This window comes from Lactuca sativa, chromosome 9 (genome assembly GCF_002870075.4).
Source record: "Lactuca sativa cultivar Salinas chromosome 9, Lsat_Salinas_v11, whole genome shotgun sequence".
Lineage (NCBI taxonomy): Eukaryota > Viridiplantae > Streptophyta > Magnoliopsida > Asterales > Asteraceae > Lactuca > Lactuca sativa.
Window position 1 is genome coordinate 179520047 of NC_056631.2, and position 3221 is coordinate 179523267.

A 3221-nucleotide genomic window follows, 5' to 3' on the forward strand; every position below is an offset into this window, starting at 1 on the left:
CCTAATCGTTCTCTAGTAGAACCACTGCTGACTCATCCGCTATACACCTCTTCATTTGCGACACATACCAGTGTCATGGATCCGTCCCAATTCCGTTGACAGCTCCAAACGATAGGCCACCCTTCCTACCTTCGCACCTTCACGAAAAGACCCAACATACCGGGGCCCCCCATTTACCCCTCTTCCTAAATCGAAACACCCCGTCAGATATACGAAGTCGCCGACCTGAATCACATGCTCGCAGCGGCGTCTGCCTGCATAACTTTCCTGTTAACTCTAGACGATCACTAACTCTCTTTAACCTGCTGAGTCCGCTTTGTCAACTAAAATACGAACTCTGAACTGCTCATCACTCTCTGTAATCGGAAATTACCCAAGATGCACTCTGCTCCAAATCTCAACGATTACTCAACCCAGAAGGGTTAGGAAACCCTGAACCACCGGATCCCCGATCCAAAGCCCACTTTGCCCATTCCGGACCGACTGAGAGATCCATTCTCCCTCTCAGATTAACTCTCGCAAGTTCCCTCTTGCCATCACATACACATACTGAACTAGTCCCAACACTCGCAGGTTGAAAAACCCGATTCACTGATGATATCCCCGAACATCTCCCAAGACGAACCACTAATATCCGTCCTATACCCTGATCAGAATCACACTGAGAATTCAAGATTCTCTATTCCCTTGCATCCTTTCTGAGTCTCGTTAGTCATCCCAACCCGGATGGGTTCCTACTTCACTGCCGCAAACACAATGCTCGAAACCATACTTGAAATACTCTAATCATAATTCTGCTCTGCAGCTTTCACTTTCGTGAACTTGCACCCCTTCGGAGTTACACACCTTCCTCTTTTCCTTTTTCCAAGGAACCCTCTTGGCCATAATTCCACTCCAACCGGTGCCACAGTGCTCGCCCCAAGCGACACCACCCTTTTTGCGTAACCGTTATTCACATGCTCTGGTTCCCGTTGCAGGGGCTCTCAATCCCATGCACTCTCTCCACTCATCAAAATCACTGCCTCAGCTAAACAAGGTCACTAACCCGGGGCCAGACCTTCCAATGCAATCACACTGCACATACACCATCCGTAATCTCACACTGATCCAGCAATACCAACAGAGTCTCCAGCATGACTGGACCGACTCTCATAACACATACTAGCCACTCGAGGCTATATCTCTGTGGGTCCGTACACCCAACTCTGCGAACCCTCAGGTTCGAACTCTGGGAACCTTCCGGTTCCAACTCTAGAAACATGCACAACATAAATCCCGTGGGATTAACGCAGTACAACCCATCACGTACCTCAGCATACCAATGCTCTGATCGCATAACCCCGGTTACTTACTCAAGCTTGATCCCGGCCTTCTCTCAGGCCTCCACAGTCAAATGTCCTAGGTCTGTATCCCGCCCCGCATACGCGACACTCGCTCTCGTCGGCCTATACTCTGCGCTGACAAACACTGCTGAATCCCGGCAGCTAAGCACCCTCATATACTCATCGATCTCCCGGAGAATTTTCTAATTCTCCCCCACTAAAACACTGACTAACTGCCACCGATCGTCATTAACGACCTTCCAGAACAATCCTGTACAAAGAGAACAATTACACACTGACTGCTTCCCACAAGCACAAGCAACCCTCAGCAAAACACACCTCCTCCCTGATCAACCCACTCACAAGAATCTAGTCCTTCAATCATCCACTCCATGACTGTAGATGCTACCCGACAATCAACCCAGTGCCGCATCTCCCCTAACAACCCCCACGAACGATAACCAAAGGAATCCGCGACAATAACCCATAACCAACTCACAATCTGCCCAAAGGATGAACACCACATCGAAAACCGCACAAGTCTACTGACTCTAAAACACCAATTATAACCATACCCAACCATCAGGGAATAACGTATGCCAAAGCGAAAACCTGAAGCACCAATCCATAACCATGCCAGACCCGCGAAACAACGAATACCGCATCGAAACCCATACAAGATACCAGCACAAACAATACGCCAAATCAATGCAAGACAATTAAGACATCATGAAAGCATCATACCCGCAGCTGCCTCCGACACTGCTCCGTCTCCCTCTGTCGCACGCAGATAAACACGACCCTGAGCCCTCTGGGGCTCCGCTTCATCCTGTCCTCCTCAAATCCCGAATTGGCACTGACTGCCAGCAATCCCGTGCACAGTGCCCCTCCTTTCCGCACTTGCGGCATGCACCACCGGACCCGCAAGCTCCGATGTAACCCCTTTTTACTCGACCATCGACACCTATGGTCTCATGATTTCCTACTGCATCTCTATACTCCACTTATTACTACTCCTGACAATTCTTGCTTTCTTACATACTGCACCCGGTTCTCCCCCACTAAGGTTCGAACCAACACCAATTAGTATACCATCAACCCACGACTACCTTTCACCAGCGAAATCGTACCTGCCCCAGAAAAGTGCTGTGCAATACCCGATAGTCCCTCCCCTTATGAAGTCAATCAATCCCCTATACTCTGAACCTCTAGCTAACTCTCCAGGAACTTCTCATCACGGCTGCCTCTAATCGTTCCAAATCCCATACTGATCTAATACTAAGCACCTGCACCGCTTGATAACATATCTGGCTCGTAGACCGCACCGCAGCATCATCGTTCCTCTCATCTCAACCCATCAATCCGTATCCAACACCGGATTAGTCCCAAGAACAGGGACTTACTCTCAACATAGACGACAACTCTCCGCACTGCAAAACTCGTCTGAACTCTTCACTGCTACCACTATAACCCAACCTGTTATTCTCAATTAGGTGTGGTGTGGTTCTCGACTACCTCAGCCCCAACTGACTGTCTGTTCACGGTAAATCTCTGTCTCGCGGTACACCCGCTACCTGATACTCTGAGGGAAGTCATTATCGATAACTACCTGCAGGGTGTACTCCCAAATCCAGAACTGAAACACCAGACCTCTCGCGTCTTGCACACGAGCATAAATGACACCACCCACCCAAAAGGTGACCTCTCCTCTGTCGTCTGATTGCTCGACTCAACTGAAATTCTCCCCTGTCTTTGACTCTTACCAAAATACTCTGATAGGCACTCGCCTTTCCCCTCGAGGAACGCCTCTCCGTACTCAATCATGGTCTACAGACCTGAAACCCATAGCGTCCAATCTCTACCTCATCGGTCATAACCGGATAACAAGATAGCCACAAG